General features: G+C 43.1%; 1 pseudogene; it reads right to left on the minus strand.

The window, feature by feature from the left end:
• Nucleotides 1-21834: 21834 nt before the first annotated feature.
• LOC135052124 (5S ribosomal RNA) lies at nucleotides 21835-21953 on the minus strand (annotated as a pseudogene).
• Between the last annotated feature and the right edge of the window lie 1959 nt (nucleotides 21954-23912).

The raw sequence follows: 23912 nt of genomic DNA on the forward strand, positions 1-23912 counted from the left end.
TTCTTGGATAAAAACCTCATAGCGCTGGTATCCCCCCTTTTTCTGCTTAGCACTGTACCGAACCCACCCGAGTTCCACATTTTCCACAAGAATATACAAGTAAATTGATAAAAATCATACAATGTGATTTCCTATTTATTTTTTTCAGATCCTGTCTCTCACATTTGAAGTCTACCTATGATGGAAATTACAGACCTCTTTCATCTTTTTAAATGGGTCAACTTGCACAATCGGTGGCTGTCCAAATACTTTTTTGCCCCACTATATATATATATATATATATATACATACACACACACACACACACACACACACACACACAGATCTATATGAAATGAACCTTGGTGCTTGTGTTCCTAGTTAGCAGATAGGGGGCTCTGCTATGTATTAACAACACCTCCCAGCATTCCCTGCTACAGTTTTAGCATGGCCAAATAGCAAAACTGTAGCAGGGCATGCTGGGATGTGTAGTTCAACCTCAGCTGGAGTGCCAAAGGTTCCCCATCACTGTACTAAGGGGCCTACTTACTAAGCCTTGGATGGAGATAAAGTGGATGGTATTAAAGTACCAGCCAACCAGCTCCTGTCATTTTTCAAACATATATATGGAACCGTATAGAACTATCTTTATGAAAACTTTGTCTGGTGCTACAATTGGCAGTTAAGAGCTGATTGGCTGGTACTTTTATCTCCACCCACTTTATCTCTTTCCAAGGCTTAGTACATAGACCCCTATATATCCACCAAATTGTAATCTGGGTGGGGAACTGATCACAGATTTATATGCGGTGTAGGATTACCTCTGTGCCTTGTGCTGGGGATGCTCTCCAGGTTGTCAGGAATCTGTGAGTGATGTAAAACTGTTTGCTATGCTGAGTGCAGCCAGCACACTATAACAGAATCCCAGTGCTGGTATAGCTCAAAGCTCTCTGTCCTCAGCTGTGGCAAATGCAGTAGGTAGTTTCAAGAGGCACTGGCTTCCGTGGTATAGCAGTCTGAGGCATGTTCTGTAGCTGCAGCTTGGTAGTAGATGGCTGTATTCAAATGTAAGGACACGCAACACCGTCACTTACTATTACACTTCTGGTAGCTGTCTGTTTGTTGGGGCAGCAACATGTTTCTTCTACCTCTGTGGACTTTTTCAAGCTTGTAGCAATTGCGTAGCCAAGGGAGAGCAGGGACCTTAAATTATACAGTATTTTTCAAGTTCTGGGATGGATACCACTGGGGCCAGCTGAATGCGGTAAGGATGATAGGTTGGCACCATGCTTTCATAAAATGGCTTTAATAATTTTACTCATTCAAACATGTCAAAACAAAATGACCAATAAAGTGTTTATTGTATTGAAATTTTGAGAAAGTGAACCAAAAGTAAACAGGAATAAATATATATATATATATATATATATATATATATATATATATATACACTACATGCAAATATGTTATTTGGCATTAATCCACCTCTCCAAATTAGCAAAAAAAGCAGGATTTTACTTGTGCAACTCTGCTATCCATTTTAAACAAAGGAAGGACTACTGTATCTCTGCAGTGTAGCACAGCACAATACTCCTATCTCTCTTCCTACCAACTGACTTGTGTCCCGCATGCATTTAAAATCCTAACAGAGCAATAATGTGGAAAACAGGCTGGATGCATTGTATCTGCTCCATATGGAAATGGAGTTGTTTTGCCAAATTAGTTTTGAGGACTTCTTAACATTTAAATAATCATAAGGGATTTTAATAATTCTAATATAACAGGTAAATAAGTGTGGACTGAAGAAAACTGAAAACAGTTTATACATTTTCAATCTCTTAAACACTTAAGGTGCATACACACTAGACGATGTGCTCCATGGGGTCATTCCGACACGTTCGCACGCACGCGCATCGTGGCCTAGCGTCAGTCGTCACCGGGTAACGACCAGAAGAAATAAGATAGTGATCGCTAGCATGATTGCAAGAAGATTGACAGCGGGGAGGCGTTCCATGGTGGATACTCACTGTTTTCCGAGTGTGGAGATCTTAACGTAGGCATGTCCAGGCATTTGGAGGGCAGTTGTCTGACGTCTATTCCAGGACCTTCATCGCTGGTTCCAATGCACAGGGTAAGTAACTGCAGGGCTGGTCTTGTTCTGCACAAAACTTTTTTAGCATAGCAGGGCTGCACAAGCGACTACAGCCCTGCTATGCTAAAATACACTCCCCCATAGGCGGCAACTAGTTGATCGCATGAGCAGCAAAAAGTTGATACATGCGATCAACTCAGAATGCCCCCCCCCCCCCCCCATGAGTGACATCACCTAGTGTGCCCCCCTCCAGGCCCGGGTCTCCCGACGTGGGCATACACACTGCGCGATAGTGCACAGTAACGTCATGCCCCAGCCAGGCCGTACATGCAGCTTTGGACGATAAGTCCAAATTAAGTTGCATGCACGGCCAACATGGTAGGCCAAAGCCTGGCTGGCTAAACTAAGCAACAGAGCAGCAGCACAAACATACTGCATTTATTTATGCTTAAAAATGTTTTACAAATTAGTAATGTATAATCAATCAAACCAACTCACAAGTACAATCAATAGAAAATAATCCAACACAGAAACTTCCTGAGAATCGTGTGTACAATATCATTGCTCTAAAATTGTTAACAAACAACAAAGAAAATAAAAAAACATGTGTAAAATAGCAACAGCAGACAGTGATGCCCCCTACACAAGTTCACATGCCTATTCTCAGTGCCCAGTCTGTACCTCCCTCCTGGGGGCCATGGGTCACTGATGACTGGCACTCTGTGCCCATGTAAAGCCCAGATCAATCAGCCATTTTGTTGAGCAGCTCCACAAAATCTCCCCACATCACAAAAAAAAAACCAGCATTCCGTACCTGCATAGTACAGTGCGGAGTACTTTGGGACACACAGTTAAATATTGACCAGGTTACAGTGCTGGTCAGACACAGTCAGTGTTGGACTGGGGCATGAAGAGCCCACCGGGGGGATGCTGTTGTAGGGACCCATGCTTAAGGGTGTTTCCAGGCTTCACTGGGGGCATGGCCAGCCAACACAGAGGTTTGGCTAACCATTATAGAGTACACATTCTGTGTCCCATAGTAAATATATAATAAATCAAATTCTTGTGAAGTACAGTATAATGTAACATATGTACAATGCATAATTTAAGTACACTAGGATATAGTCTGGAACCTGATCCGTAGAGGAGGAGGAGGGCCCACAGGGGAACAGGGGAAACCCCCGGTGGGCCCCCTGCCTGTGTGCCCTCCTCCTCCTCTAGGGATCAGGGATAAACTTTTTGCTGCTCGTGTGATCAACTAGACGCTGCCTATGGGGGAGTGTATTTTAGCATAGCAGGGCTGCGATCGCTTGTGCAGCCCTGCTATGCTAAAAAATTTTTGTGCAGAACAACCCTGGACACAGTGCGGGTTACCGTGCAGGATCGATACAAAGCAGGTCGGATACAATGCAGGTTACAGTGTGGGCAGGGACGTGCAGTCAGCGGAGGCAGTGCCTCCCCTGTCATTAATGATTAAAATAATATAAAGAAGATCTTTATGACACATATTCTAATCATTACTACAGTTAAAATGAGTTTGGGAGGCACCAATAGTGAGGCCTCTCATTGTCAATGCGAAAAGGGCTGGAGCGGGGGGGGGCAGGTGGAGGCGGGGCCATGCTACAGGCTGTAAAAGCCCATTGAAAATCAAGTGTAAAGTGGAACCTACTAAAGTGCTGCTTTGATACAGGAACGTGCTTTCAACCTATGAAAGCACGCCCCTGTCAGTGAGTCTAGAGTGATTGGCCAGCGGATCCGTCACTGGATCCACTGTCATCACTGTGTGGGTGCGGCAGAGGTGCGGGCAGCGGGATGCGGCGGACGGAGGGACACGGTGGAGATGCGGGCGGCGGTGGCAGTGGGACGTGGTGCAGGTGATAGTATTAGTGGCAGGCAGGGATCCGAGATCCCTGCCTGCCATTCTGCAGAGTTTGACGCTGCAGCGTCATTTTTTAAATTCGAGATGGCTCGCCGCGTCATCGCCCCGCCCCCAATGGCTGACTTATATAAGTCAGCGCGAGGCAGCGGTGTCAGTCCGACGGTGGAGGAGGAGCAGTGAAGAGCTCCTGAAGATAGAAACGCCGTGGAAGTCCTGGATGGGCGGCGGCTATGCAAAAGAGCTTAACAGCCGTCGCCCACCAGGTGAAGATGCTGGAAGCCCTGGGGAGGTGGCGGCCACCTCCCTGGTGAAGACATTGAAGGAAGACGCCAGAAGCCCTGGGAAGGCGGTGGCAATGCAAAAGAGCTTAGAGGCCGCCGCCTCCCAGGTGAAGACCATGACTAATAAACCTTTTTTTTTTAAAGTGTGGTGTTTTATTTTAATATTTTCTTTACAGGCAGACTACAGGTGCCAGTGGGCCCTTTATGTCCAGGCAAGCTGGCACTTGTGGTTCTACAAGTGTTGGCATGCTGGGGCCTTTAAGCTGCCTGTAAAGAACAATATTATCATAGCATGAACACCACACCCACCGCCACCAGGGGTGCGGTGCATAGCACTGGGCTCTCAGCCCAGTGCTGGTTGTTACTCGGCAGGGGAGACCCCATTTTTATTTTTTTGGGGCCCCACTTTCCAAGGAATTCCCGCCCTGGGCTGACTGGCCTGGGGGGCTGATTTATGTTATGGCAGGGGGACCCCACACTGAGTGTCTCCCCTGCTATGGCATTACCTCCCCTCCCTGGCTGGTTCTGCCTGGTGCTGGATTTAGTGAAGTATGGGGGACTACAGTTTTTTTCCCCCTCTATGGGGGGCGGGGGGGGGGGTTGGTTAGCTGTCAGTGCCTCCCCAGCCACTGAGCTCACCACACGTCATTGAGTGTGGGTCAGATACAGTGCAGGTGGATACAGGGCAGGTCAGATACAGTGTAGGTGGAATTCATTGAGGGTTGAATATAATGCAGATTGCATACAGTGCAGGTCGGAAACAGTGTTGGTCGGATACAGTGCAGGTCATAGTGTGGGTAGGATACAGTGTGGGTTGGATAAAGTGTAGGCTACAGTGCAGGTTGGATACAGTGCGTGTTGCATACAGTGAAGGTTGGCTAAAGTGCAATGTCAGATACAGTGCACATCGGATACAGTGTAAGATACAGTGAAGGTCAGATACAGTACGGGTCACATACACTGTGAGCTGTATATATTGTGGGTCAGATACCACATGGGCAGGATAAAGTGCACGTTACAGTGTGGATCAAATACAGTGTGGGTTGGATACAGTGTGTGTTGGATACAGCACAGGTCAAATACAGTGTAGGTTGGACACAGGGAGTCATTCCGACATGATCGCACGCTGCCATTTTTCGCAGCTCAGCGATCAGGTCACTACTGTGCATGCGTATGCACCGCAACGCGCAGGTGCATCGTACAGGTATAAAGTGGATCGTTGCTGTGCGATGGATTTAATGAAGAATCCATTCGCACAGCCGATCACAAGGAGATTGACAGGCAGAAGGCGTTTATGGGTGTCAACTGACCGTTTTCTGGGAGTGATTGAAAAAATGGCGTTTGCAGGGCGGGTGTCTTACGTAAATTCCGGGACCGGACAGGCTGAAGTTTTGAGTAAGTTTTGAGCTACTCAGAAACTGCACAAACTATTTTTGTACCGCTCGGCTGTACATGCGATCGCACCGTTGCACAGAAAATATACACTCCCCAGTGGGCAGTGACTATGCGTTCGCACGGCTGCAAAAAGTAGCTAGTGATCAACTTGGTATGACTCCCTCGGTGTGGGTCAAATACAGTGCAGGTCGGGTACAGTGTGGGTTGGATACAGCGCAGGATTCAGTGCAGGTCAAATGCAATGTGGATCGGATACAGCACGGGTTAAAGTGCAGGTTGGATACAGTGCAGGTTAGATACACCAATAGTGCACTTACTGTATCAGAGAAACCTCAGTGCAGGGTTGTCTTCAGTGTGGTAGTGCCAGCAGTGTTGGCAGTGCAGGGGTGACAGTGGTGTCCTTAAAGTGGTAGTGTCGGCAGTGTGGTGGTGTCCTCGGTGCGGTGGTGTTGGCAGTGCAGGGGTGTCAATGGTGTCTTCAGTGTGGTGATGCTGGCAGTGTCAGCAGTGCAGGAGTGCCAGCGGTGTCCTCAGTGTGGTGTGCCGGCAGTGTGGGAGAGCTGGAGGTGTTCTCAGTGCAGGAGTGCCAGCAGTGTCCTCAGTACAGGGGTGCCAGCAGTGCGGGCGGCGATGTTGGCAGTGCAGGCGGTAGTGTCACCAGTGCAGGTGGCGGCGCTATTAGCACTGTGTGGGCATCCATCTTGCCCATTGAAGCCTATGGAGAGATTCCGATTGGTGGAGAGCCGTGACAGACGGCTCTCTCAGCCAATCAGCAATCTTCCACAGGTTACTATGGAGACTGGCGTTCGAGCCAAAACCTCAGAATCTGACAGTGGGATCCTGAGGTTTTGCCTCGATTGAGGATCCGAGGCAGGCAGGGAGATCCGAGCCTGACTCGGATTCGGGCCCGGATCCCCAAGTTTCGGGCGAGTTTGGTTCTCAGGGAACCGAACCCACTTATCCCTAATATATATTTATATACACATATATATGACACACTGCCTGTGCATGCCCTCACATTATATGCCAGTGCCACAAACTCTCTATATAGATATATATACACATATATATATATATGCCACACTGCATGTAAATAAAAGCATCTCCTGAGTTCTTCTTAATCTTACCCAGCCTGAATAATGGTGTTAAACTTTAGAGTGTCCACTCCACTCCCGACTCCCGGTTAGTGCTCTGGCGGCATGCTGTGCTGCTTGATAAAGCAGCCCATCCCTGGCCCCTGAATTGTGAAAGCTCTCGTCCATCCGGTCACAGTGACGGTGTGACCACCACACAGAGTTATTTACTCTCACATGCCCCCTCCGAGTCCAGTCACACATGACACAACTTCACGAGTCCCGTATCCCATGTCCGGCAGCATCCTGTGCTTCCTTGGTACATTTCCCAATTATTGTGAGACCTGAGGGCGGGCGGCATCCAAAGTAAATTTATACAGCTTTTTTGCCATCATTTTGGTTATTAAGAATTTCCTATTTTCATTAGCATTACAATTTAGTCACAAAAAAACACTTTGTCAACGAATAGTTTTAGTCTAAATTTTTGTTGACGTAATTAACACAAGCCACATGGGTTCTGTAGCGCCCAATTACAGAGTACATAGACAAATAATCAAAATAGTAAAACAACAACTTACAGTTGAAGGCAATATAGGTCAAGTACAGTACAGGTTAAATAAACATAGCTACATCAGTAGATAACACTGAAATAAGAGTCAGGGTAGCAGAAAACCGCAGGATTTGGTGCAGTCGAAGATTATTAAAGTAAGAAAAGGATAAGAACATGAGGGAAGAGGGTCCTACTTGTGAGAGCTTACATTCTAAATGGGAGTGGCAGACAGACATGGGTGACACAGATGCGGTAGACAAAGAGCATGGAACAAAGGGTTGGGTTGAGATTTCTCCATGTAGTGTACGAATGTCTCACATGCTTTTTAACAATAGTTTTCGCCACCCTTCTTTATAAAGAATATTGGTTAAGTGCGATTGTTATTTATTTTATTTATTAGCAGTTATTTATATAGTGCACACATATTCTGCAGCGCTTTTAAAGAGAAAATGTTACCATTTACATAGTATATATTCCCTACCACATGTATACACACACACACACACACACACACACACACACACACACACACATTCACGTAAGGTTAATTTTTGATTTTTGTTGGAAATCAATTACCCTACCAGTATACTTTGCGATTGTGTGAGGAAACCCATGCAAGTACAGGGAGAATATACAAACTCCACACAGTTAGGGCCATGGTGGGGATCGAGCCAATTACCTAAGTGCTGTGACAAAGTAATGCGAACCATTACACCATCTGTGCTGCCTGGATTGTTACATTGTAAACAAATTTCACATATCTTCCCTTGAGGACCCATTCTACGCAAATTCACATGATGGAGCTGATAATTCTCTGGGCAATAGTGAGAGATATTACAGTTTTATTATATGTTTCCTATGATTGCGTCTTTTCAATAAACTTTTCTTGGATTGAATTTTAATGTGGTTTCTGCTTCTTGATAAAGCACTTTTTAGTAAATGCATCAATTCTGAGATCTTTCCAATTTTGAAATAAATAGAAATATCCTAATCGAGGACAACTGTTCCAATGTTTATACAGAAATATCTCAGTTATCGATCACGGTGCTCACCACAGATTCTATTCCCACTCGTTTGACGGCGTGGACCCACCAACCGAGTGGGAATAGCAGGTGGTGGTCGGGATTCTGGCTGTCGGTATTTCATCTGCTGATAGGATTCCAGCGTCACTCTCCTGAATGCTTGGATCCCGACAGCTGGTATATTGACTGAATCCCACAGAAGTGTATAATGGCCAAGTCCACAATTGCTGATGAGGGACCATTATTAATATAAAGCAATTCTTTTTTCTTTATTTAAAATATTAAAACTTAAGACCACATGTGAACTTTAGTTTGCCTGAGATATAAACTAAAAGTAATATGCGCATAGGAATTTGGCCTGAACTGATGTAAAGTTAGACTTTCCAGAAATGCAAGCCAAATCTAATAAATGGACATTTTGTTTGTTATAAAAATGTGATGATATGTTTTTATTTGCTGTTGAGAGAATGTATATCTGTCGTTCATGAATCTAAGTCAAATTCTAATTGGAAAGTTAACAACATTTGAGTAATTAATTAATCATTGCTCAATAGTGTCATTAATACTATTTAAAAAGTTGAGCAAATCGACAACCTGTTGCTATTACATTCTGATTGCTGAAATTACTTTATAATTAAAAATGTCTGATTTGTATATTTTGTTAATTACTGAATTCAAACTTTTGTAATTCAGTTTCAAATGATAAGTATTTCAGCTGCATCTTCAATGAAACATATATGATTTAGGAATTAGCATTTGAAAACACGTGAAGCTATTTTAATAGCAGAACATAAGGTAGTGTAAGTACGGTTACTGTATGCTATGATTATATGTTCTTTTTTTTTTTCATTTTAGCCTAATATAACGTCATTGTATTATAATGTCAAAGAAGAGGGGTTGAACGAAAAACATTCATATACAGTAAATTGGCTGATGACACAGTATATTTAAGAAGAAAGAAAGAGAATGAACATTTACAGTTCCCTATTTAAACAGAATTATACAAATGGGAACTGAATTATAGGTTACTGTAAAAAGCTCTCTAAAAGTGCTTATTTAAATTGGACTTTGACAACTGATGTTTAAAGCCAGATATTACAAAATAGAGACAAACAGGTGCTCTTCTTTGTTTTATTCATAATATGTAAATTTATGAAGAGGAGACAATATCAGGCCCCATGCAGAGTAGAACAGCTCATCCTGCCATATAAATCTGAGTGTTTCTACCATCCAACTATATTTTATCAATTCTAGTATGTTCATATTGTTCATTTTAATTACACAACATTTCCTTGGGTGTCACATGCTGAGACAACTATTTAGAAAAGACCAAACTATATTTGCATTTTCTTTGTTTTACAGTTTAGAGCAGGATATGAAATAAAACGTTATTTAAACCATACATTTAAAAGTTGTTGACGTTTTTCTTTTTTTAAACCCCTTAATGGCTTATGTTGAATTGTCACCTCCATCAAAACCTCTATAGACCCTTCTGACCATGCCAAACATTAATACAACCACATCACAGATTTATGACTTTAAAAGATCATCATCATCATCATCATCATCATTTCGTCCTAACTAGAAAAATGTATGGTGACAACTTAAGAGCTATAAGGACATGCAATCCAGCAGTGATCTTAAATATATTATGGAGAAGCAACTCCATCATATCATTTTGAAATGTTGACCCACTGGTAGTGTGTTGTCATTGAACCATTAAAGGGTGGTATCAAAGAAGCCCTTACTGTTAAGAGTTTTTCATCTATTTATTTAGTACTAGTTTTTTATATAGCACAGCATATTTCGTTGCACTTTACAATTGGAACAACAGTAATAGAACAAAACTGTGTAAAAACAGACAGACATAGAGGTAGGAAGGACCTGCTCTGGCACCAGTGTGACATTTGCTTTCTTAGTCCTTCTCACAACAACATGAATGCAAGTCAGACACTCAGAATGTCAACACCAGAAATGTTGACAGGTTCTGAATGTCAGTCACAATCTCGACATTGACATTATGTTGACATGTAAACTGTTGACATGAACAAATGTTGACATTTTTAAATGTAGACATTTTTACTATATTGACATTTAACATTTATGTGCTTGCCCAAGATGGCTGCCCCACCTTCTGCATGCTCCTGAACATCTCCGTAAAGCAGCTTAAATTCAATACAAGTGGCTTTAGAATTATCAACAGACTTACCTTTAATTTCTACTTTACTATGTACACCCCTCCAAAATCAACAGACTGCATTGCTGCAATTGGTTTGAAACCTCTGCCTCTCTTCCACTTAGGACTCCTTCAGATTTACATTATGGTGTCATTGAGTTTACCAGAGCAAGATCCTGTGGAGGACAAACTATCTTTGGCTCCATCCAAACCCTCCCCTAGAGATCTTTCACCTCTGTTGTCTGATCAGCATATTATTCTGTTTCCTTACCTTAATAAACTAATATACAGCCTTTGAATTTCTGGAGGTCCCTATTAATTTCAAACACAGGATCCCAGTTAATTCTCAGGAATCAGGTTATCTTTTTTCTTGCAAGAATGTCCACTTCAAAGGGGTCTCACTCTGGTATTTACACAACTACACAATAGCAATGGGTTTTCTGTTCATGACCCTATTATAGTTTTTAGATCACACAATTAATTGATTCAAAAACAGTTTAATCTCCCCCCCTCATTATAAAATACATTTCTTAATTATTCTCTCATTGATGACTGAATGCATCCAGATTCATTCTTTCTTTCACTCCACCCACCATGTGCAGCAGTTCTTATTAAACCTTCAAAGGCTTCCATTCTTAAATGCCTTGACATTAAAAAACAAAACAAAAAAACCCACTAGGGCAGTTGTGGGAAACAAGTAGGCCAAATCTAACCTCTTATACCATGTAACCATCTAAGCCTCTTGCCCTCCTGTTCACCCCCACTATCAAAAAGGAGACAAATAGAAGTAATTCCCAATAGATAGTCATGTTCTTGGAACAGAACTGCAAATTCTTGCTTATTGACTATCATCCACAGAGCCCATGAGTTGAGCATAAAGAGATTTCAAGTCCTTCTGATATGCCCAATCAGGCCTGTCCTTTATAATGACAGGGCTATAAGAAACAAGACTGCCACAATTGCTAACCTTATTGAATATTCATTCAGTATCTAACCTTTACTACAGTAATTTAGCTAAACGAAAATACAGGCCCAACAAATGACCCATCCACAACTCAAGAATAAAACTATGTTGAATTGGAGTGACCATCTGCTTTAACAATGAATCTATTCATGGAAATTACCTCATTTGAATGCAACACTGCCCACAGTTCAGTAGCATTCAGAGTACGAAACATTTTCCACCCCCTTGGAGATATCTCTGTTTATAAATTGGAAACATTCTCTTTGGCCCAGTTCTGGAGCATCAAAGATAGTATATCCTGGCGGGGTTCAATGTATTGGTTGATGATGAGCTCTCACACTTTGGCCAAGACCTCCTGTGCACAATGAATGTTTTAGGCCTTTCACAAGTAATTCCTACTTCTATGCATAAAAGTGGTCACACACATGATCTTTATTTCCAGATTGGATTAGATGTCTATGACCTAAAAATAAACCCAGTCATATGGTCAGACCACCACTCAATTTGGTTCTCAGTCACAACTTCTCAAAATAGTACTTTGCCTATAGATTTGACCAAAGTATTGTCCAAGGAAGGGTATGACTTCCCAGGCTCTTTCAGTAAATTTGGATCTCTATGTGGTATGTGTTACAAACTATGGAGTTTGTGAATCCCTTGAGTGAGTGCTAACAGAAGTACAGTAGTAGATGCCTCTGAAAAGAAAAACTGAGGATAAATGTCATTTCTTCTCATTACTTTTATTTAAGAAAAGACATAGAAGAGCAAATATTTGAAGAACAAAGATGAAGAATTCCAGAAGACCTGAATGCAGAGTATTATTGAGTTAATTGCAAGAGTTCGTGTAATGAATGATTATTGATGTGGCTAAAGAACACTTGAAAGACTTTGTGCAATGGATGTTTATTTAATGTGATTTAAAAACACTGAAAGAGTTTTGCAGAATGGACAATTACGAGACGTGGCTGAGGAACACTGAATAAGTTTTGCAGAGTAGATTATTATTAGATGAGGCTGAAGAACACTGAAGGAGTTTTGCAGAATGGATGATTTTTATACATGGCTGAAGAGAACTGCAGGACTACTGGGAAATCCTCTATGGATAGGATTACAGGGGACTCTGTCCTAAGTAGTAGGCTGTGACACGCGGGGCTGGGGTAACCACTGGCAGTTGTGCAGTAAACAACAGCTGTGATGACAATTCCGTGAAGCTCAAAATTAAAGGGACATTGGAAAGGCAGACAGGTGGACCTGTGGGAGTGCAGAGCTAAGACACTTGTACTGGGATAGAAACATAAAGCACTCGCAAGGTTTGAAATCGGACTGCTTCCTTTTACCAGAGAGCTCAGCCTTTGATTCGCTAGATGAGACCAGAGACCAAATCCCACTGGCATACTATAAACTGGTCTCCAATATGGCAGCCCTAAGTACAGTAGACACGCTAGAGAAGGGGATCTTGCATGGGATCTTACACAGAGCAGAGCATGGGATTTTACACAGGCAGCCTCCCTGCACAGTGCTCCAGTGGCAGCAGGCCATGCAGTCACCAGCTCCCTCTCAGCTGCAGCACACCAGCGGCCCTCACATACCTCCGCCAACGCAGCGCTAGCCATCTGACAGAGATCTCCAGGGACCATCACCAGATCTTTGTCCATTTATATGTTACTATAAAATAAATGTTATAGCTGCAATGAATATTATCGCTCCTGTGTGTATACGACTCTGAATACCACATTGTCAAGCTCCTTGATTTGACTAATGTGTAACTGAGGTGAAGAAAAGGGGTCATAAACGTAAAAGATTATGTAGGTAGACTAACATGGTGGAAGAACTGATTAAGCATATTGAAGAATGCCAATCTACAACCAACCAGAAGAAACAGAGCTCCTGTCAAGTGAGGTTATGGCAGCTAACAATAGGCCAGCTCAGTTTTTCATATAGTGGAGATGTTTTACAAACCAGCATACCTGCAGTCTGATGAAAACCTCTCCTGGTCAAGATGCAATAAGTGTGCAAACTTATTTGCACATAAAGCATCCTTTATCTGGGCTGGAATCCTCTCCGTGCCATCAAATGAGTGCCAAGCTTCAAGCTAAGCCACTTGTATTCATGGACCAACTTTGACCCAATGGATATAAAATGCATTCCTGAAATTACCCAAATACTGTGTCACTCCAACTGTGGTCAGGACTATGTCTCAACGAAGCTTAAAATATGGTGTACAAACATACTTGGCCCTGTATTTGAAAAAATTATACATCCATCTTTGCAGTCTGGCACTCCTGGTTCACTTAAGGAAGCAATTATTCTTTAAAAAATCTACAGTAATTAAGGTTCTGAATGTATGACCAACTTCTGACTGGTATCAAATCTTCAATTTCTAGGAAAGGTTTTTGAACAACTGGTTACAACTCAACGGCAAACCGATCTATCAACCCATACAGTGTATTATCCATTCAAGTCAGGATTCAGGAGAAGACATAGCACTGAAACAACCTTGGTATGTATGATATTCTGATGGCATTAGACATGAGGTGACTGTTCAGTCTTGGTCCATCTGGATCTCTCTGCAGCATTTGACATGGTGGCCTGTGTGCTTCTAATTCAGTGCTTGAAAAAGCTCTGTGTACTGGATAGTACTGTCCTTAGCTGGTTCAAATAATTTCTCACTGGCAGGTAACAGAATTTCTACTGGAATATACTCTTCATCACCAGTGCCACTGCCATGTGGTGTTCCACAAGGTTCTATCCCATCTCCCATGTTTTTTGCAGTATACATGCTACCTCTGGGTGAAATAATCAGATGTCCTGGCCTAGTCTACCTTTATGCCAATGATACACAACTTTAACTGTCCTTTACTCTGGGTATGGAGAATCCAATAAAAAAAACAAAATGTATGTCTCGCTGTGCTCCAGGATTGGATGACTGACAGTTGGCTGCACTTGAATCCGGATAAAGCAGAGGTAATTATGATAAGAGCTCACCATCTAAGAACAAAACTGCATCCCAGCAAACCAAGTTGAATATGTGTGGAATCTTCGTATTGTTCTGGATGATGGCTTGATACTTAAAAATCAAGTATCGTGCACAATCAAATCCTTATTCTTTTATACAAGGAACATAGATAGAGTAGCCAGAATCAAGCACTTAATTCCCTCATAAGATCTGCCTAAAGTCAAACATACATCATCACGCCTAGACTACTGCAATGCCTGCTGCCTTGGTCTCCCAGCAAAATAATTGCCCCACTTGTACCTGATACAAAATTCAGCTGTCAGGCTGTTAAACCAGCCACATAACACCCATTATCTACTGTCTTCTCTGGCTGCATGTATGATTGTGAATCTTTTTCATGATTGTTTTACTGTACTTTCAAAGTCTTATATAACCAGGTTACATTGTACCTGAAGAAGCTTTTAATTCCTTACTGCCCCACTCACTTACTGTAGATGAAAGACTGTTAGCAGTATCTAGAATCTCCCTAATTTGGGGGTTTATATTTTAGCTTTGTGGTTCCAACTCTGTAGAACACACTTCCTCACACAAATCGAGATGCCTCCACTCTAGAACCCTTCAAAGAGCAAAGTAAGACTTACTTACAAATGGAGCCGCGCTCATCTGAGGTGGCTTCATTGCAAACGAGCACTCCCAGCGTGACTAGGCAATCCGTCCGCCTAGTCACACCAGGAGTGCACAGAGACGCTCCCATTCAGAGCGTCTCTGTTTGGGCACGTGAATGGAGACGCATGCCATTCAAGTGAATGGGGGGCATTTCTGTCATGGGCACGCACGCCCAATCGGAGATGGAGACGCCGAGTCCTAGGCGCACCTAGGCGGGTGCGCCTAGGCACAGACGGAGCAACGACTAGCATTGCTCCATTTGTATTTACTCCAGCATTTCGCTCATGTCCCTTTAATTCCTACAACAAATTCTAGACATTTTTTATTTTGAGCTTATTTTGTACCTTGTTTTTTTTAAATACAAATGTAATGCACTTTGATTCCTATTTAGAGAAAAGTGTTATATAAATAACATTATTATTATTATTATTATTATTATACTAATAAATAGTTATAGAGTCACACATTTCTAATAATTTGAAACATACAGATAGAAATTGCTGGAAAATGTTAATGTAAAACAGCTTTGTCCTATGTTATCTACTGCAGTAAATAATTAGTAGACAGTCTCATGTACCTTGTTGAAGATTTTGTAATCACATAGATTATATTTTCAGATTGTGATTTAGTTAATGTTTTTCATTTTTTTATGAATGTTTGGAAGCTACAAGCGTCATTGTAGAGTTCAGGTATATGTAAATAGAAGCACAGAATTTGATGGCAAATAAGAACCACTTGTCCCATCTAGTCTTCCTACAGTATATACAGTATTAGTGAAGAGCGGGTTCGGATCCTCGGGATCCGAACCCGCCCGAACTTCCCCTTTTTTTGCACGGGTCCGAGCAACTCGGATCCTCCCGCCTTGCTCGGTTAACCCGAGCGCGCCCGAACGTCATCATCCCGCGGTTGGATTCTCGCGAGATTCGTATTCTATATAAGGAGCCGCGCGTCGCCGCCATTTTTCACTCGTGCATTGGAGATGATCGTGAGAGGACGTGGCTGGCGTCCTCTCAGTTTCAATGTTCAGAGGGCTGCAAATATCTGTGCTCAGTGTGCTGCAAAATATCTGTGCTCAGTGTGCTGCAAATAACTGTGCTCAGTGTGCTGCAAGTGCAAATATCTATGTTCTCTGCCTGAAAAACGCTCCATATCTGTGCTCAGTGTGCTGCAAATATCTGTGCTCAGTGTGCTAATTCCTTTATTGTGGGACTGGGGACCAGCAGTATTATATAGTAGGAGGACAGTGCAGAGTTTTGCTGACCAGTGACCACCAGTATTATACGTTCTCTGCCTGAAAAACGCTCCATATCTGTGTTGCATTATAGTATATAGTAGGAGTACAGTGCATAATTTTGCTGACCACCAGTATAACTATATATATAGCAGTACGGTACATTAGTCCACTGCTCTACCTCTGTGTCGTCAAGTATACTATCCATCCATACCTGTGGTGCATTTCAGTTTTGCACAGTTTGCTGACCACTAGTATATAATATATAGCAGTACGGTACAGTAGGCCACTGCTCTACCTACCTCTGTGTCGTTAAGTATACTATCCATCCATACCTGTGGTGCATTTCAGTTTTGCACAGTTTGCTGACCCCCAGTATATAATATATAGCAGTACGGTACAGTAGGCCACTTTACTACCTACCTCTGTGTCATCAAGTATACTATCCAACCATACCTGTGGTGCATTTCAGTTTTGCACAGTTTGCTGACCACCAGTATATAATATATAGCAGTACGGAACAGTAGGCCACTGCTCTACCTACCTATGTGTCGTCAAGTATACTATCCATCCATACCTGTGGTGTATTTCAGTTTTGCATAGTTTGCTGACCACCAGTATATATAATATATAGCAGTACGGTAGAGTAGGCCACTGCTCTACCTACCTCTGTGTCGTCAAGTATACTATCCATCCATACCTGTGGTGCATTTAAGTTTTTGTGTGCAGTATATATAGTAGTAGGCCATTGCTATTGATAAATATATTACTGGCATATAATTCCACACATTAAAAAATGGAGAACAAAAATGTGGAGGGTAATATAGGAAAGATCAAGATCCACTTCCACCTCATGCTGAAGCTGCTGCCACTAGTCATGGCCGAGAAGATGAAATGCCATCAACGTCATCTGCCAAGGCCGATGCCCAATGTCATAGTAGAGAGCATGTAAAATCCAAAAAACAAAAGTTCATTAAAATGACCCAAAAATCAAAATTAAAATTGTCTGAGAAGAAGCGTAAACTTGCCAATATGCTATTTTTACGACACGGAGTGGCAAGGAACGGCTGAGGCCCTCTCCTATGTTCCTCATGACTAGTGGGTCAGCTTCACATGAGGATGGAAGCACTCATCCTCCTGCTAGAAAACTTAAAAGACTTAAGATGGCAAAAGCACAGCAAAGAACTGTGCGTTCTTCTAAATCACAAATCCCCAAGGAGAGTCCAATTGTGTCGGTTGCGATGCCTGACCTTCCCAACACTGGACGGGAAGAGGTGGCGCCTTCCACCATTTGCACGCCCCCTGCAAGTGCTGGAAGGAGCACCCGCAGTCCAGTTCCTGAAAGTCAAATTGAAGATGTCACTGTTGGAGTACACCAGGATGAGGATATGGGTGTTGCTGGCGCTGGGGAGGAAATTGACAAGGAGGATTCTGATGGTGAGGTGGTTTGTTTAAGTCAGGCACCCAGGAATACACCTGTTGTCCGTGGGACGAATATGACCATTGACATGCCTGGTCAAAATACAAAAAAAAATCACCTCTTCGGTGTGGAATTATTTCAACAGAAATGCGGACAACTGGTGTCAAGCCGTGTGTTGCCTTTGTCAAGCTGTAATAAGTAGGGGTAAGGACGTTAACCACCTAGGAACATCCTCCCTTATACGTCACCTGGAGCGCATTCATCAGAAGTCATTGACAAGTTCAAAAACTTTGGGTGACAGCGGAAGCAGTCCACTGCCAACTAAATCCCTTCCTCTTGTAACCAAGCTCCTGCAAACCACACCACCAACTCCCTCAGTGTCAATTTCCTCCTTAGACAAGAAAATCAATAGTCCTGCAGGCCATGTCACTGTCAAGTCTGACGAGTCCTCTCCTGCCTGGGATTCCTCCGATGCATCCTTGAGTGTAACACCTACTGCTGCTGGCGCTGCTGTTGTTGCTGCTGGGAGTCGATCGTCGTCCCAGAGGGGTAGTCGGAAGACCACTTGTACTACTTCCAGTAAGCAATTGACTATCCAACAGTCCTTTGCGAGGAAGATGAAATATCACAGCAGTCATCCTGCTGCAAAGCGGATAACTCAGGCCTTGGCAGCCTGGGTGGTGTTAAACGTGTTTCCGGTATCCACCATTAATTCACAGGAAACTAGAGAATTGCTTGAGGTACTGTGTCCCCGGTACCAAATACCATCTAGGTTCCATTTCTCTAGGCAGGCGATACCGAAAATGTACACAGACATCAGAAAAAGAGTCACCAGTGTCCTAAAAAATGCAGTTGTACCCAATGTCCACTTAACCACAGACATGTGGACAAGTGGAGCAGGGCAGACTCAGGACTATATGACTGTGACAGCCCACTGGGTAGATGTATTGCCTCCCGCAGCAAGAACAGCAGCGGCGGCACCAGTAGCAGCATCTTGCAAACGCCAACTCGTTCCTAGTAGTGATGTGCACCGGAAATTTTTCTGGTTTTGTGTTTTGGTTTTGGATTCGGTTCCACGGCCGTGTTTTGGATTTGGACGCGTTTTGGCAAAACCTCCCTGAAAATTTTTTGTTGTCGGATTCGGGTGTGTTTTGGATTCGGGTGTTTTTTTACAAAAAAACCTCAAAAACAGCTTAAATCATAGAATTTGGGGGTCATTTTGATCCCATAGAATTATTAACCTCAATAACCATAATTTCCACTCATTTTCAGTCTATTCAGAACACCTCGCACCTCACAATATTATTTTTAGTCCTAAAATTTGCACCAAGGTCGCTGGATGACTAAGCTAAGCGACCCAAGTGGCCGACACAAACACCTGGCACATCTAGTAGTTGTACTGCAGTGTCAGACAGGATGGCACTTCAAAAAAATAGTCCCCAAACAGCACATGATGCAAAGAAAAAAAGAGGTGCAATGAGGTAGCTGTGTGACAAAGCTAAGCGACCCAAGTGGCCGACACAAACACCTGGCCCATCTAGGAGTGGCACTGCAGTGTCAGACAGTATGGCAGATTTAAAAAATAATCCCCAAACAGCACATGATGCAAAGAAAAAAAGAGGTGCACAAAGGTCGCTGGATGGCTAAGCTAAGCATCACAAGGGGCCGACACAAACACCTGGCCCATCTAGGAGTGGCACTGCAGTGTCAGGCAGGATGGCACTTCAAAAAAATAGTCCCCAAACAGCACATGATGCAAAGAAAAATGAAAGAAAAAAGAGTTGCAAGATGGAATTGTCCTTGGGCCCTCCCACCCACCCTTATGTTGTATAAACAGGAAATGCACACTTTAATGAACCCATCATTTCAGCGACAGGGTCTGCCACACGACTGTGACTGAAATGACTGGTTGGTTTGGGCCCCCACCAAAAAAGAAGCAATCATTCTCTCCTTGCACAAACTGGCTCTACAGAGGCAAGATGTCCACCTCCTCCTCATCGTCCAATTCCTCACCCCTTTCACTGTGTACATCCCCCTCCTCACAGATTATTAATTCGTCCCCACTGGAATACACCATCTCAGGTCCCTGTGTACTTTCTGGAGGCAATTGCTGCTGGTGAATGTCTCCACAGAGGAATTGATTATAATTAATTTTGATGAATATCATCTTCTCCACATTTTCTGGAAGTAACCTCGTACGCCGATTGCTGAAAAGGTCAGCGGCTGCACTAAACACTCTTTCGGAGTACACACTGGAGGGGGGGCAACTTAGGTAAAATAAAGCCAGTTTGTGCAAGGGCCTCCAAATTGCCTCTTTTTCCTGCCAGTATACGTACGGACTGTCTGACATGCCTACTTGGATGCGGTCACTCATATAATCCTCCTCCATTATTTCAATGGTGACAGAATCAAATGCAGTGACAGTAGACGACATGTCAGTAATCGTTGGCAGGTCCTTGAGTCCGGACCAGATGTCAGCACTCGCTCCAGACTGCCCTGCATCACCGCCAGCGGGTGGGCTCGGAATTCTTAGCCTTTTCCTCGTACCCCCAGTTGCGGGAGAATGTGAAGGAGGAGCTGTTGACGGGTCACGTTCCGCTTGACTTGACAATTTTCTCACCAGCAGGTCTTTGAACCTCTGCAGACTTGTGTCTGCCAGAAAGAGAGATACAATGTAGGTTTTAAATCTAGGATCGAGCACGGTGGCCAAAATGTAGTGCTCTGATTTCAGCAGATTGACCACCCGTGAATCCTGGTTGAGCGAATTAAGGGCTTCATCCACAAGTCCCACATGCCTAGCGGAATCGCTCTGTTTTAGCTCCTCCTTCAATGTCTCCAGCTTCTTCTGCAAAAGCCTGATGAGGGGAATGACCTGACTCAGGCTGGCAGTGTCTGAACTGACTTCACGTGTGGCAAGTTCAAAGGGTTGCAGAACCTTGCACAACGTTGAAATCATTCTCCACTGCGCTTGAGTCAGGTGCATTCCCCCTCCTTTGCCTATATCGTAGGCAGATGTATAGGCTTGAATGGCCTTTTGCTCCTCCTCCATCCTCTGAAGCATATAGAGGGTTGAATTCCACCTCGTTACCACCTCTTGCTTCAGATGATGGGAGGGCAGGACAAGAGCTGCTCACGGGGAATGGATAATGCCTTATCTATACAGGATACTACTGCATTTTTGAAAAAAACTATACTCTGTGGAAAATATACCTGCTAACAGCTTATTGTGTAGCATAGATGTCTCTAATCTATACACCATTATACCTAATGCAGAGGGTATCATTGCAGTAAGGGATCTGTTTGTTGCAAATCCATTATATGTTGGTCCTAACATTGATTTTTTTACAGATTTATTGGAGTTGGTATTAACCAAAAATTATTTCCTACACGATGGTAAATACTATTTACAGATGTCGGGCTGTGCGATGGGGTCCAATGTGGCCCCATCGTACGCTAATGCGTTTATGTTTAGGGCTGAACGCGATATATTTTTCAATAGAGCATTGGTGGGTAATAACGTCTTATTTTATGCCAGATATATAGACGATATATTCCTAATTTGATCATGTATGGGGGGTATACCGCACAGGGGAATAATAAAGTATAGAGCGGATAATGTAATTACCAAAATAAGATGGTGTGCAAAGAAAACCACTGTTTTCTAGTTGGTCTTAGATTTGGTGGTGCACCCTGAGTCAGTAATGAAACATGCAAAGGGGAAGGAGAAAAGAAGACTCTTTTGTGGGCGCACTCTTATTATTCTTGAAATCTCAAAATGAAGCAATGAGTATTATAAAAATATAATTTTATTAACAATATCAGTAAAATGATTAATTAGTAGTTGGATATACAAACAAAGAAATAAAGGGGGAAAAGAGAAAAAAAAAAAGAAAAAAAAAGAAACTGGAACGAATGATATAGGCGTAAATGCTTGGTGAACGTTCCAGTGCTGTCCGGGTTTCAGACACATAGATTTTCCACAGCTAACTGCCTGATAATATAATCCTGAACTGAAACAAGTTGATAGGCAGCTCCTCAATGATGATAATGGTTATGATTACTGGCCACTTGTATTAGGAAAGAGAATAGAAAAGACTGAATAGATAAGATGAATCTGCTGTCAGTGTTAGACGCTGAGCATGGTCGTCCCAATCTTCTACTGAACTGAGTATTCCTCAATAGTCTCCCACTTGAGTACTAACTCAGCCCAACACTGCTTAGCTTCCAAGATCGGAAGGATTCGGGCGTTGCCAGTGTGGTATGAAAGTAGAAAGTATATCCAATGTTGGTGGGCTCTGGAATCACTGATGAGAGTTCACGAAAATTGTAGTAAGAATAGGATAGTTGATGGATGGGAGAAGAAAATAGGGGATCTGCTGCCAATGTTAGACAGGGACGGATGCCCCTGAATCAATGGTGAGAGTCCTGAAAATAGGTAAATATAGGAAAGAAATAATGGAGATATGAGGAAAGGAAATTGAAACTAAATTGCTCTAATTAGCAACCTGTAGTGGGTTAAGGCTGAACACTATGACATTAGTGAAATATTTCTTGGTAATTGCACCTGAAGAGATCGTCAAAATAAATACTTCATTTTTGAATGAATATAGTAAAGATATGAAGAGAATAAATTTGAGCTAGATTGCTCTGTATAGCAACCTGTAATGAATTAAGGCTGAACACTAAAACATTGGTAAGGTGAGTGAAAATTTCTAGGTAATTGCACCTGAAAAAGTTATCAAAATGTATACCTCAAAAATGAAAACAAGCAGATGTCCTTTTGTTTTCCAACAAAATAGAGAAGATGGTTAGAAAGTGGCTAATTTATAATCTAATACTATAAACAATAGTGAAATGTAACTGATGAAAAAATCAAAAGTAGCTAAGTACATTCTCTGTAATACCGTAATTGTAACAAGAGAGAAGTCTCTGAATAGCTGATAATTCAAATTAAATGAACAGGCTGTCAAAAAAAAGCATCAGTTAACGGGATAAGGGAAATATGGTTATAATTAACCTTGGTTACAATTAACCCGTGCCATATAATGTTTGACAGAACAATGAATATAAAGAGATCATTTAAAAAAAGAAGCTAATGGTCGCGATGGACCAGATATGGAGTATTATGCAGCAATGTTGGTTTAAGTGTGTAGTTCGGGTAATATATAAAGATATTACCCGAGTCCAAGGTGAATGAGTCCTGCGCCGTGCTTCTGGAGCGAAGACAGGGATTAGGTGCAGACAGGAGACGTCCGTGAAGCGGGTCCGTCACTGGGAGACGCTAGATCAAGGTGGGACGCTGAGCAGATGGAAAACGTCCGTGGAGAGGTCCGACGTTGTAATGCCGTGTGGCCGCTGTGCTGAATAATGCACGGTTAGTCCAAGTCTGTACGGGATGTCTTTAGGATGCGGTGTCAGATGTCCCGTAGTGAGAGCGCATGGCGGACAGGAAGAGTCGGGTGAATGCTGGTCCTGGATAGGACGTGGCTGAACGGAGCTGAGGCAGGCTGAGGACGGCTGTGTCCCCGGACAGGGGTGTGTGGAAGACGCGTTTCGCCCGTTCACCGGGCTTGGTCACTTCCAGGAAGTGACCAAGCCCGGTGACCAAGCCCGGTGAATGGGCGAAACGCGTCTTCCACACACCCCTGTCCGGGGACACAGCCGTCCTCAGCCTGCCTCAGCTCCGTTCAGCCACGTCCTATCCAGGACCAGCATTCACCCGACTCTTCCTGTCCGCCATGCGCTCTCACTACGGGACATCTGACACTGCATCCTAAAGACATCCCGTACAGACTTGGACTAACCGTGCATTATTCAGCACAGCGGCCACACGGCATTACAACGTCGGACCTCTCCACGGACGTTTTCCATCTGCTCAGCGTCCCACCTTGATCTAGCGTCTCCCAGTGACGGACCCGCTTCACGGACGTCTCCTGTCTGCACCTAATCCCTGTCTTCGCTCCAGAAGCACGGCGCAGGACTCATTCACCTTGGACTCGGGTAATATCTTTATATATTACCCGAACTACACACTTAAACCAACATTGCTGCATAATACTCCATATCTGGTCCATCGCGACCATTAGCTTCTGTTTTTAAATGATCTCTTTATATTCATTGTTCTGTCAAACATTATATGGCACGGGTTAATTGTAACCAAGGTTAATTATAACCATATTTCCCTTATCCCGTTAACTGATGCTTTTTTTTGACAGCCTGTTCATTTAATTT

This window comes from Pseudophryne corroboree, chromosome 2, assembly GCF_028390025.1.
Source record: "Pseudophryne corroboree isolate aPseCor3 chromosome 2, aPseCor3.hap2, whole genome shotgun sequence".
NCBI lineage: Eukaryota > Metazoa > Chordata > Amphibia > Anura > Myobatrachidae > Pseudophryne > Pseudophryne corroboree.